At 47.7% G+C, this 13,381-nt stretch overlaps 1 long non-coding RNA gene across 1 annotated transcript; it reads right to left on the bottom strand.

The window, feature by feature from the left end:
• Nucleotides 1-569: 569 nt before the first annotated feature.
• LOC127493687 (uncharacterized) lies at nt 570-5,725 on the bottom strand. The gene is made up of 2 exons (XR_007924137.2): nt 5,478-5,725; nt 570-1,632 (listed from the first exon to the last, which is right to left on the bottom strand). It is a non-coding gene; the product is annotated as an uncharacterized lncRNA (long non-coding RNA).
• Nucleotides 5,726-13,381: the final 7,656 nt, after the last annotated feature.

Below are 13,381 nucleotides of genomic sequence, written 5' to 3'. Positions count from 1 at the left end.
CTCACTGCTCTTCCGCAGGAGTGGGCATGCAGGGGAGGCTGGGATGGGGACTCAGACGGGAATCCCTCCATCCCCTGCTAAGTCTGGGTGAGCTAGCACGCGGGAGCCCCGGATCCCCTTCCTGTAAGGTACTGGCTTTCATTGATCAGTTTTCTCTTTTAAGTGAAGAGCAGCACAGTTAGATTAAGCTCAGGGATTTGAAAACCAATATTGGGTGAACTAAACCGCAGTGTAACTTTGAAGTCACAGAAGGCTGGGACTGATCCTGGCTGTGCCAGAGATTAAACTTTATAAACTTAGAAAATGGGCTGTTTTCTCAGCCTCATCATTGGCATCTGTAAGCAGGAGTTGTTACTACCACCTCCCTCCTACATTTGCTGTGACGTTCAGTTAGAAAATGTCATTGCCTCTGCAGCACCAATGCTCTACACTTATGGTTTAAAATAACAATTACTGAGCATTATTTTTGTATTAGTTCTCTAATTTGTATTAATTAGAATGATTTTTAACTGCAAAACCCCAACGTAGTTGGTTTAAAATTAAGCAAAGTTTTTTTTCCCTTCTGCTTCTCTTTTTAAAGATTTATTTTATTTATTTGTAAATCAGAGTTACAGAGAGAGAGAGAGGGAGAGAAGACACAGAGAGAGCTCTTCCATCCGCTGGTTCACTCCCCAGATGGCCACAATCACTGGGGCTGGGCCAGGCCAAAGCCAGGAGCCAGGAGCTCCTTCTGCGTCTCCCATGTGGGTGCAGGGGCCCAAGGTCTCTGGCCATCGTCTGCTGCTTTCCCAGGCCACAGCAGAGAGCTGGTTCAGAAGCAGCTGGTTCAGAACTTGCACCCTTATAGGATGCCATCTCAGGCATTGCAGGCAGTGGCTTAACCATTACACCACAATACTGGCCCCGAGAAATTTTTTTCTCATGTAGCAACAATTTTCCAAGGTATGGACAGATCCAGGGCTGGTTAGTTCAGTGTATCATCACCCATTAAGGACCCAAGTAATTTCCATGCTTGCTTCCTGCTGTATTTGTCCCAGTGGCTTTGTCTGCAGACCAGTCTCTCTCTCTCTCTCTCTCTCTCTCTCTCTCTCTCTCTCTCTCTCAATATTTTATTTATTTATTTATTTGAGAGATAGAGAGGAAAAGACAGAGAGAAATGTCTTCCTTCTGCTGGGTCACCCCACAAGGGCCAAAATAGCCAGAGCCGTGCCAATCTGAAGCCAGGAGCCAGGAGCTTCTTCTTCTGGGTCTCTCCTTACAGAGATTGAAGCAATTGGGCCATCTTCCAATGCTTTCCCAGGCCATAGCAGAGCGCTGGATTTGGTGCCCATATGGGATGCCATCACTGCAGGCAGAGGATTAACCTACTGCGCCACAGTGCCAGCCCGAGACTAGCTCTCTTTATGTCTATACCTTGGCTTACACACAGTCAGCATCACAACCAGGCACAATGGCATCCAAGAAAGATGAGACCATGTGTGTCAATGTCTTTAACAATAAAGAGAATCTCCCCCTCTGGCCCTGAACGAGTAGCTGGCATCACTCTTGCTCTCTTGTCACAACTAGAAAACTTGACACAATGCGTGAAGCAACTGCTTTCCAGGGTTGTCCATTTGCAGTCCAGGGCAATCCCTGAAGGAAGAGAAACAAATTAGATGAGTCACACAACTGCTGGCTTCCTGCTTAAGGAGCTTTCAGGACCAAAGAGCAGTGGGGAGACCCAAGCAGAGCATGGCAGACCCCCTGAATTTGGGCGCAAAGATCTGAGTTGAGGAGGTGGGGCTTGAAAAGTATGGGGCAGGGTACAGGAGAGGCGAAAATGATGCAAAGACCCCTCCCCGCCCGAAATATGCCTAAAGGGAAATTTCGAGTCTTTGGAGGATGCTAAGCTGTGCAGACTCAGATTAAAACTGCAGGGAGACAGGCTGTAAATAACTAGCTTTTTTTTTTTTAAAAGATTTATTTATTTGAAAGGTGGAGTTACAGAGAAACAGAGGCAGAGAGAGACAGAGAGAGGTCTTCCATCTGCTGGTTCACTCCCCAGATGGCCACAATGGCCAGAGCTGCACCGATCCGAAGCCAGCAGCCAGGAGCTTCTTCTGGGTCTCCCATGTGGGTGCAGGGGCCCAAAGCCTTGGGCCATCTTCTACTGCTTTCCCAGGCCACAGCAGAGAGCTGGATTGGAAGTGGAACAGCCGGGACTTGAACTGGCAGCCATATGATATGCTGGCTCTGCATGCAACAGCTTTACCCACTACATCACAGTGCCAGCCTCACTCCCAACTCAATTTTAAAATGAGCAAAATACTTTGACATCTCACCAAAAAAAGATATATAGTAGGGTACTCCCAACATTTCACGGAAAAATGGAATGAAAAAACAAGCTTATTTTGGTACAAATTTTGAAATTCATGTATTCTTGTAGTTTTTCATAATATGTATTTTTCAGAAACTTTAAAAAACTCTTTAAAAATCAATTTATATGAAAGGCAGAGAAAGAGAAAGACAGAGTTCCCATCCACTGGTTCATTCCCGAGGTACCCACAAGGACCTGAACTGGGCAGGCCTGAAGCCAGAGGCTGGGATGCAGCCCACGTTTTCTACACTGGCAGCAGGAACTCAATTTTTGAGCCATCGCCACTCTCTCCTCAGGATCTGCAATGGCAGAAACCCAAAGTTCGGAGCTGGAGTCAGAAATCAAACCTAGGTATTTCTTTCTTTTTTTTTTTTTTTTTTTTTTTTTATAGGCAGAGTGGACAGTGAGAGAGAGAGACAGAGAGAGAAAGGTCTTCCTTTTGCCGCTGGTTCACCCTCCAATGGCCGCCGCTGCAGCCGGCGCACCGCGCTGATCCTGGCAGGAGCCAGGATCCAGGTGCTTTTCCTGGTCTCCCATGGGGTGCAGGGCCCAAGCACCTGGGCCATCCTCCACTGCACTCCCTGGCCATAGCAGAGAGCTGGCCTGGAAGAGGGGCAACCGGGACAGAATCCGGCGCCCCGACCGGGACTAGAACCCGGTGTGCCGGCGCCGCAAGGTGGAGGATTAGCCTATTGAGCCACGGCGCCGGCTCCAAACCTAGGTATTTCAATGGAAGATAGGTATTTTATTTTTAAAGTTTAGAAAGATTTATTTATTTTATTTGAATGAAAGGGGAGAGAGGGAGTAAGAGAGAGAAAGAGAGAGAGAGAGATCTTCCATATGTTGGGTTACTCCCCAAATAGCCACAACAACCTGGGCTGGGCCAAACAGAAGCTAGGGGCCTGGGACTTCATCCAGGCCTCCCACATGGGTGCAGGGGTCCAAGCACCCATGCCATCTTCTGATGCTTTCTTGGGCACATTAGCAGGGAGCTGGATGGGATGCAAATGGGTTCTCCAACATGGGCTGCTGGTGTTACAGGTGGCAGCTTAAACCCCTGCATCACAATGCCAGCCCCAGAAAATGAGTATCTTTACCATGGCTAAAGGCCTATTCCTTCAAGAACTGTCTGAAGTCTCCTCACGGATGGCAAATAAGCACCTGGGAGAATGCTCTGCACAATTAATCACGAGGGAACTACAAATCAAAACCCCAATGAGAGATCCTGATACACCACTCGAACAGCTGGTGAGATGTCAGTGTCTGACAACACCAAGTATTGACAAGGAACTGAAATTCTCTTACATTTCCGTTAGAAATTTTAGATAACATTACCCCAGCCTGTTACTTCCAGAAATAGTTGAACAGTTTCTTATAAACTTCAGCATACCTCTACTGCATGATCTAAAAATCCTACTCCCAGATATTTTCCCAAGAGAAATGAATATGCATGTCCACAGAAAAACACGCTCAACTGTTGATAGCACCTTTACTGCTAATGGGCGAAAACTAGAAAGAACCCAAGGGTGCGTCAACGGGTGAGCAGATAAACACATTGTGTTGCAGTCCCCCAGCGGGAGAAGAAGGAATGATCCTGAGCACACCAAGGTTGACTTTCAAGAGCACTGGGCTATGTGATTGAAGTCACCTAACTGTACATTGCAATTTTTAGGAGATTTTAGGAAAAGAAAAACAACAGTGGTTCAAAGCAGGTCATTGGTGGGCTGGGACTGGGTGTGCGGGAGGAGCTGTCCACAAAGGCGCCCAGGGAACTTTCTGGAGAGATGTGAGTCTTTTATCATAAGTGAGGTAGTAGTTACATGACTGTCCACATGTGTCAAACCCCATCAAACCACACACTTAAACTGCTGAGTTTTATTATATGTAAAGTATAATCAATCTTAAAAATTAAAAAACAAAGCAACCCCAAAATGAGTAATGTTAAGAAAGCTGGGTGGGGCCAGCATTGCGGCACAGGGGGTCAAGCCCTGCCTGCAATGCTAGCATCCCATGTGAGAGACATTTCCAGTCCCAGCTGCTGCACTTCTGATCCAGCTCCCTGCTAATGCACCTGGAAAGCTGCGGAAGATGGTCCAAGTGCTTAGGCTCCTGCACCCACGTGGTGGGCTTAGATGGAGTTCCAAGCTCCTGGCTTTGGCCTAATCCAGCCCCAGCCATCACTGCCATTTGAAGAGTGAAGCAGGAGGTGGAAGATCTCTCTCTCTCTCTCTGTCTCTCCCCTTCTCTCTGTAACTCTGCATTTCAAATAAGTAATAAACTTATTTGAAGGTGCATACATCCATAAATGAGGAAGCTGGAGTGGTTGCATTAATAGAAGAGAAAGAAGACTTCCCCAAGAATCCCTCCTACATAAAACTCCTCTTCACAGCTCATGGGCCAGAATTTCCTCCACATGGTCATGCTTAAGCCAATCAGTGGCAAACACTGAGCGCTCAGTGTAGAGCAATCAGGATTCATCCACTGGGACAGAGGGTGGAGCCAGCCTCCTTTGAGACCCCTCATGCAGCAGTGCTGGGAGGACCCCTGAATGCCACTGAGGTTCCATTAAAAAGGAGGACACGGGGTGTGTGCCTGAAGGTAACAGTAGGTGTCACCTCTCGGTGACCCAGCACCATCAAGGCTTACTTCTTCCCGCCATAGCAGCACGAGGCAGGTGCTGGGGTGGAGATGCAGGGCTCCTAGTCCTCCCCTAGCTAGCAGCTCTGTCATCACAGGCCTCAGTCCCCAACTAGCGGCCTGGGGAAGAGAGTACAAAAAAGCCACACAACTGTTCTTAACTTGCCCCCTATTGAATTCACACCTGGCATTTCTGCTCGCACTCCGTAGCGCGCATGAGTCATGCAGAAAACACAGCCCCCAGCAAGACAGCTGATCCCAGGGATGACTGCATCCTGTGGAGCTGGGGCCATGTTCTAGCAGACGTCTCCTCGTCTGCCACGGTGGGGCTGACAGAGTAAAGGTCCAGAGACAATCCAGCAGCTTCAATGACATAAACATTTCTCCTTTCTCAGCCATCTCCAGGCACATCTTTGCCAGAAGCGTTATTATTGTCCCGTTTTGCAGATGTGGAGACTGAGGCCCAGAAAAGTAATCAACTTACCTGAGGCTAGAGAGCTTTTACAACTGGGGGAGCCAAGATGTTCCCCCATATGGCGACGCCACGTCTGGTTCTCTTCACTGCTCTTTTGTGTTGCTTGATGGAAAAGTTCACTGCTTTGGTCATTTGGCTCAGGTGAGTGTCAGAAGGAAAACGTCTGAGAATGGCCACACAGATGAGGAGCAGCTGTCTGCTTTCGCCATGGTGCCACAGACCATGGAAATGCTACCCCAGCCTCTCTTGACCCACGTCTGGATAAATAAGAAAAGCTTGGTATGAGTAGGTCTATTCAAATGAATGGTTCTCTCTCATTTGTCAGGAATCACTATTTCCCAAGACTCTCAGTACTTCTTGCCCCAACCAACATCAAGTGCTTCACTGGCTTTTAACATGCAATGAGAAGTGGTAGACTTTTTTTTTTTATCATAACCGTACACTGTCCTGGCCTTATATGCCTGTTTATCACACACATGCAAGAGGCTGCAGCAAAAGGATGGTATGGAGGCAGGGCAGCAGTCAGGCAGAAGGGAGGGCTGGCAGAGGACAACTACAATTTATTGAGATTGTGGTACTTTCCAGACCCCACTTTTCATTAAAAACAAATGCACCACGCTCCCTACAGCTGTGGGGGCCAGAGAAGCAGGTTGGAGGAAGAGATGTCAGGTGAGTTCATTCTGATACACAGTCCTCGGTGCATTGCCTGAAATGTGTCGCTGAGCCCCTATTTCTTTCCCTAGAAGAGAGAGAGAGCTTCTTTCAAGCCATTCACTTCTTTAATCAGAGCTCAGGAACTTTCCAAGTTAATTTATTTTAAGCAATTTCCTGCTGAAAATCCAGCACAGAGGTGGTCATACCCTCCATTTGAAGTGCTAATAATTCACATTGTAACTCTAGTCGGCTCCCAAGTCTGTATTTGCTGTACTTGGTGGACTCATTTTAATATTCCGTAATCGCCTTAATACACTATGTAATCTTGGACAAGTTACTTAGGTTCTCTGAGCCTCAGGTGCCTCCTATGTGAAATGAGGGGTTTGGGGTAAGTGAGTGGTTTCGCATTAATATTTTACCCCAAATAAAATTATATGTGGACTCCAATGTACAAAAGAGATCAAAGTAGAACTACTCTAATGGGAGCTGAAGTGCTTATTGAGTGGACCTACTGTGTGTCGGGCACTGTGCTGGATGCCAGGGACCCGAAGTTTAATGGAGCTGCATCACTGCTAGACGCAGGCATTAGATGCAGAGCCAGAGGCACGCACAAGGCGTGGGGGGATGGCAGCCTGAGGAAACAGGGGGAGCCCCCAGAGGCGTCATGAGCCACTGCAGCAGAGGCCCCCACTTGTGTCTCTTGGCCACGCTTGGGGTTGCCACACAACCACATGGGTTTCTGTACCTGTCTCCTCCAGAGAGCTGGACTGAAACAGGTGCAAGTTGGAGGCGTGGAGGAGTTAATGTTGCTAGGGGCCACCTCAGTTGCTGAGGGGGAGGGTCAGGGAGTAACAGCCCCGGGGACAACCTGAGACACATCCTCCACAGTATGCCCATGGCTGTACTCACCTGGACAACACACACCTCGCTGGCCTTCTCTTGGCCCCTGGCCTCTTCTCCCTCTTCCCTGTTGCTGCTCTTTGAGATCCTGTCCCAGCTACAGGGCTTACAGCCAAATCAGTATCTCTGGCCATGTGAAGAAGCATGGAGGGCATCCCTGGGAGCCTGGAGACAGCAGAGACTCTGTGGAGGCAGCAAGAGCTCAGAGCTGGCTGGCCCAGCCCCTTTGAGCAGTTGACTGTATAGAGTTGAAGGTCAACTCCCATCCATCTGCCCCAACACTCTCAGACCACTCCCACCCCTCAACCTTGTGTGCTTAGAGAAAGCAAACTGCTTCTAATATTTGCCAACCCGTGCAGCCAGCTGCACGGTGCACTTTTCCAGGGTTAGGAGGGGGGACGGTGAAGTGTCTGCTGCTCTTGGCAACCGTGCCCTTCTCCAGGGGCTCCTGTGCCCTGAGGGGCATGGCAGTGCCCTCCTCACACGGGGCCTCAAGTCCTGCGGGCTGATGCAGCCGAATCACGTTCCAGCCTTTCTCTGGAAGCAGAACTCATTGTGATTATTACCTCATTGTATTTAATCTGCAAATGAGGAGGTAGAATTTAAAACGCCTCTTGAAGGGCAGGAGGTGTGGACTAGAATTTTATAATAGGGAGGATGGTGGGAAAAGAATGCTTCCTACATTGAAACCGTGTGAATACAAAAAAAGAAATGAAAATGAGGGAGAAGGAAAATGAGGGAGAGGGCAAACAATGGTAGCAAGGTAAAAAGGAGCTAGAAGGGGGGTTATACAAAATTTATGCTTAAGTCCTATTCATTGCTAGACAGAAGCCGCAGGTTGGGCCACAAGCTTTCTAACCAGTGCTGTACTATGAAAAGGGAAATACCAGTGATTATAGTATTTACAGAGACCTGAAAATAAAAGGAAAGCAGTCGCTAAGGAAGAGCACACGTTTGTGTGCCTGAGTCCTAAGAGAGAGGCTGCCGCCGTTGCAATGAACAGCTTCTGTGACCCTGTCCTTCTGAGAAGCACAATGACAAACCGCAGCGGGCTGCTTCTCGGGACAGCCCTCGAGACAGGCTGATGGCATCATGACAAAATGCAATTCCGTGAAAGCAACTTTGCAGAGGTGCGGGTGGGCTATATTCGGGCATTATGCTCACTGACGGTCTACTGAATTCATCATTCAGTGGTAGATCTGAGGGGAGCTGGAAGAATGCTCAGACTGTATTTATTTCAGTTAGTCTTCCATAAATATTGTTTTTCCTCAGCTAAGCTTTTAAAAAATACGGAAGGGCAGTAAGTTGGAACTCATCATCTAGGGTAGCTGTTCCAGGTGGTTGCTTAAGCACAAAATCACCTGCTCTATCCATCAATCAGCCCAGCTGGGGCAGATCTCTGACATCCGCTTGTGAACGCGCTGGGGCTGTACCAGGACAGGTCAGAAGTGGACGTCCAGTGTTTTCAGGGATACCCAGGATTCTGCTCAGAAGGTGATTTTGCTATCTAATGTGGAGGTCAGTGGGTCATGGAGACCTCACAAGCTTCGTCATAGAGCATGAGTGCAGTAGTTTTAGGCTGGAAAAAAAAAATTAATGCAAGGGTAACAATCCTGCTTCTGCTGAAGCAGATGTAAAAAGCGTTCAGTAAAAGACTCATGAAGTGGCTGTAAAATGTACATCCTGCAAGACAGACAACGCTGCTAAATGCACCCTGCAGCTGAGTGACTTGCTCAAGGAGATTGAGCTACGAAATGGATCCAAACAGGAAGATGCCTCCTAAAAAATGATAGCCCGGTTCCGGAATGTAGATGTTTCTCAGTATACAATGGAGTAAGATGAGCAGACATAAACTCAGCACACACGGAAAATATCTTAAATCAAAACTGCAATAGGTTAACCTAGCTACCTTAAACATACTCAGAACACTGACATTAGCCGACAGTTGGACAAAGCCTGTTTTACAGTCAAGTGTTGAGTACATCGTGGGGCTGACGGAGAGCTGTGGGAGTATCTTGTATCATCATCAGTCTGGGGGTAAAAAACCAAAACTTAAAGTTTGAAGTGCTATATGGTTTTTTTTTTTTTCCCAAGATTTTTTTTTTTTTATTTGAAAGGCAGAGCTGCAGAGAGAGAGAGGGAAAGACACAGAGAGATCTTCCATCCACTGGTTTGCTCCCCAAATGGTGGCAACAGCTAGAGCTGGGCTGTTCTGAAGCCAGGAGTTAGGAGCTTCCTCTGGATCTCTCATGTGGGTGCAGGGGCCCAGGCACTCAGGACATCTTCCACTGCTTTCCCAGGCCATTAGCAGAGAGCTGAATTGGAAGTGAAGCAGCCGGCACATGAACAGGTGCCCATATGGGATGCTGGCGTCATAGGCTTTACCTGCGATGCGCTGACCCATCCCATGTGGTTTCTACTGAATGTCTTTCACACCATAGCGAAATTGGACAATCTCAAATCCACCTGCCATAAGTCAGGGACCGTCTGTGATTGATCCAGGCCCTCTCCATGGACAGTAGGCAGCAGGAGTGGTAATTCCAGTTTTTCACAATGGACCACAACATCTACATATGAGCTTCTCTGTTCTCTGATGGTAGGCGGTGCACATCTAGCCCAGCCCTAGATCGGGGCATGGGGAAGCACAGCAGAGACCAACAGTGAACTTTGGAAGAGGGATGAGACAAGAGAGTTGGGTAGATGTAGATAAATCACACAATCTTGAGGTTAGAAAGGACCTTTTTGAAGGCCAGCTTGTCTGTACCTCACTCCCCCCCACTCCGTGCAGTGACTCCTTGATGGCCTCCCTTAAAGGGAGGTATTTAACCTCTGGCTAAATGTTTTCCAGAAAAGAGAGGATACCACGATACCACTGTCCGTGAGTGTTTCAAAAAAGGCCATGAGAAAATGGAATTATGCTGCTTGTTTTGGTGCAAAAATTTTTCGAAATCATGCAGTTTTTTTCATAATACAAACTTTTCATAATTTTTTTGAAGACCTTTGAATAACGTACCTCCTGCAAACTAGGCCAATTCCATCTCCTGCAATTTTTACCCAGTGACTCAAGTCTACATCTCCTTTATAATTTTTATTTTTTTCTTCATGTCTATTTGAAAGGTAGACAGAGAAAGAGAAATATCTTCCAGCCACTGGTTTACTCCCAGATTTCCCCAATAGCCAGGGCTGGGCCAGGTCAAATTCCAGAGCCCAGAATTCCCTCTAGGTCTCAAGTTCTTGAACCATTATCTGCTGCCTCACAGTGAGCAAATTAGCAGGAGGCTAGGTTGGAGGCAGAGCAGCTAGAATTCAAAGCAGTCCCTGAGATATAAGATACGGGCACCCCAAGCAGCTCTTTAACTGCTGTGCCAAATGCCCGCCCCATACTGCATTCAACATGCAAAGCTTCACAACAACCTGAAAATAGCTTACTCAGCGTTCTCTTCTCCACCTCTTTCGGAAGAACCTATTTCCATAAAGGAACGCCTCTCTGGATGAGGGTTGCCAAATTTAGCAAATAAAGACATAGGATGCCCACTTAAATTTGAGTTTCAGATAAGCAAGGAACGTGGTTTCCGTAAAAGTGGGCTCCATGTAGTATCTGGGACATACTTATACTGAAAAAGGATTCCTCTTTTACCTGAAATTCAAGTTGTGCTGGCCATCTTGCATTTTACCCAGCAAGCCCATGGTAGGTGCATTTTAGACTGAAAGGTTGACTTTGAAAGGTGCCGAGAACTTAAGATTCCAGCTGAAGCCCCAAGTGCAGCTCGAGGGCAGGGAGAAAGTGGCTGGGGAGATGAGGACACGCCCCACTCTCTCCTTCCTCTTTCTCATTCCCCTGCCCTCCAGCTTGCTTGTGAAAACCAGGATGGAGCTCTTGCCCAGCGAACCAGCTGGGTGCCAGGGCAGGTGGAGAATCAGATGGACCTCCTGTAGCCTTGCCGGCCGTTGCTAACCTCGGCGACACGGCAGCCCTTCCTTCTCACAGTGGATCATGCTGTCTCTATTCATTTTAGAAGCTTCTCTCAGCCCAGCGATGCCCACGCACGATGGCGGTGGCCAGTGCCTCCCTTTCTGCTCACCTTCCTTTCCATTGCCTTTGCTCTTCTGGCGTCAGTCTTCTCCCAGGCCTCTGGATCTCGCAGCTCTTTGGACACACTGCATTTGAAGACAAGCTCCGCCAGGGCAAGGCCAAGGGCATTTCCCACCTAATAACGTGGCCTTGCTCTGGTAGAACACTTTGACTGCAAAGACCTCATCTCATCCTGTCCCCGCTTTGTTTCTTTTTCTTTTTGACAGGCAGAGTGGACAGTGAGAGAGAGAGACAGAGAGAAAGGTCTTCCTTTTTGCCATTGGTTTACCCCCCAGTGGCTGCAGCGCGCCAGCCGCAGCGGCCAGCACTCCACACTGATCCGAAGCCAGGAGCCAGGTGCTTCTCCTGGTCTCCCATGGGGTGCAGGGCCCAAGCACTTGGGCCATCCTCCACTGCACTCCCTGGCCACAGCAGAGAGCTGGACAGGAAGAGGAGCAACCAGGACAGAATCCAGCGCTCTGACCAGGACTAGAAACCGGGGTGCCGGTGCTGCAGGCGGAGGATTAGCCTAGTGAGCCATGGCGCCGGCCCCTGTCCCTGCTTTTCCCCTTTCACGTTTTGACCCTGTGTGGCTGCAGCAACAGCCCCGTGTGAAGTGGGTGCCTGCAGTGTGGGTGGATGCTCTGGAGACACTGTGGGCTCATCATAGGCAGTTGTCAGGACATTTTTTCCCCACGATCTCCCTTTCAGGCTAAAGAACGGATGAAAAGAATGGGTAGTTGGGAGGTCACAGAGCAGCGCCAGCACTCAGCAGAGGCCTGCCTAACCAATTCAGAATAAATGAGGCCCCTTGCTGTTCTGAAGCTAGTCCGATGGGCATTCCATTACCTTCTCTGTGGCCTCACCAGACTGACTCTCACTCTCAGGAAATCAAAGTTTCTTCCCCCCACCTCTCCCATTTCAATTCTTAGTCTCATTCTCTAATTCTAATATTAAGTGTTAAATTTCCTTGTGGTTAGTAAATCCTTATTTAACTTTACTAGGGGAAATATGAAGGCGCTTCAATAAATTTGTGGCCAAATGGAATTAAAAGATGTTTATTTGGGGAGCACAAAATTTTTGAAATCCTTCCATACAAGGAATCTTCAAAAAGGTCATGGAAAATATGTCTCATGAAAGAACTGTGCATAGATTTTATTTTTTTTTGCATCAAAGTAAACTTAGCTTTTATAATTCCATGAACTTTTTGAAGTACCTTCATATATGTATACATATTTATGTACACAGAACAAGGGATACTTTGCTTAAAAATGACTGATGAAATGAAATGTTGCTGGGAACACAGTCCTTCCTCTGAGAATCTGCTGAAGCAGGGGTCAGGGCCATTGGTAGAACTGTCAGTTTCAACATACTAAGCCTGGGTTAACCTTAGAACAATCAGCAAATTCATTCCTTGGGAAGCTTTTAACATTTCCATTCTCAAAGTTAAATAATGTGGTGTTTTTGTCTGCTCTCAGCAGGAAAACGTGTTCAGAGTGAGAGTGTGAGGACCCACATGGGGTTTTCAAGGCAACACCTGTAGATGGACAGATGATGTGTGTAGGCAAGTGCCAATAACGGCTGGTTGACCAGCACCCCTAAAGAAAATCGTCGGGATTCACCCTCCTGGGGAGTGGGTGTGGGTTAGTAAGAATTATTGGAGAGTGAGCGAGTGAGTTCTCCTGCTCCTGGCAAGCTCGCAGACTAATCAAACTGAGAACAATTGGTTGGGGCAAAAGTCTGACCCGTATAGGAGTTTACTCACCCTGGCAAATGAATCTCTCTCATAATAAAAGCTTCATCAAATTCCAGAATCATGAATTAACAAATTGCGCTGGCGCACTGTTGCAGGTGCCCTCTTTCTTTAGGTAGAAGCATTTTTTTATCCTTTAGCAGTCCAGGCTACGCAAAAGGTATGGTGGTTGTGGCCGGCTGTCTGGGGTTACTCATTTATGCTTGTCTTCTGCTACAAAAACGGCTTTTTGCTTAACTCACGACACAGGTGACTACCCGCCACCAACAGGTATCCACTTCAGGCCTCATTCTATTTGCCTTGCCTGGATAGTCTTATTTATTCTTACCATTTCAACTGTTAACCACTGTTACTTCCATGGCTGTAAGATGCACCATTAATTTAATAACACCTGGGGACAGTAGTGGGCGAAGAGAAGAATCCCTAGCACATTAGATATACAACACCGACTGTGAACTCATCCCTAGATTCATACCACAGCTAAAGACCTTGACACTCCATAATGTCTGCCTTGACCTACTGATCTTTAAAGAC

This window comes from Oryctolagus cuniculus, chromosome 7 (genome assembly GCF_964237555.1).
Source record: "Oryctolagus cuniculus chromosome 7, mOryCun1.1, whole genome shotgun sequence".
Lineage (NCBI taxonomy): Eukaryota > Metazoa > Chordata > Mammalia > Lagomorpha > Leporidae > Oryctolagus > Oryctolagus cuniculus.
This window is presented reverse-complemented; position numbering and strand designations above follow the sequence as displayed.